Genomic DNA, 225 nt, shown 5'->3' on the forward strand with positions numbered 1-225 from the left:
CTCTCTGACTTCTTACCCACAATGCACCAGCGAAAATTGTAAACAAACAAATCCCACAGTCCTAGTCGGTGGTGCCAGTCATAAGCCGCTGTTTTCTGAATAATAACGTCTAATTGGGTATTAGACAAAGCAGGTGTGGCTATAGAAACAACAAGATATTTTTTTAGATATAAAACGAAGTCAGAAAATCCGTAAGTATAAGCCAGACAGTTAAAGGCTCTCATA

At 38.7% G+C, this 225-nt stretch overlaps 1 protein-coding gene across 1 annotated transcript in view; it reads left to right on the forward strand.

Moving 5' to 3' along the window:
* Window positions 1-22: 22 nt before the first annotated feature.
* LOC119591261 (mediator of RNA polymerase II transcription subunit 22-like) overlaps window positions 23-225 on the forward strand; it is a 5,626-nt gene continuing 5,423 nt past the window's right edge. The window contains exon 1 of the mRNA XM_037939977.1: window positions 23-191. The gene's annotated coding sequence lies outside the window, so the exon portion shown is untranslated. The remainder of the gene's footprint in view (window positions 192-225) is intronic.

Source organism: Penaeus monodon, chromosome 28 (assembly GCF_015228065.2).
Source record: "Penaeus monodon isolate SGIC_2016 chromosome 28, NSTDA_Pmon_1, whole genome shotgun sequence".
Taxonomy (NCBI): Eukaryota; Metazoa; Arthropoda; class Malacostraca; order Decapoda; family Penaeidae; genus Penaeus; species Penaeus monodon.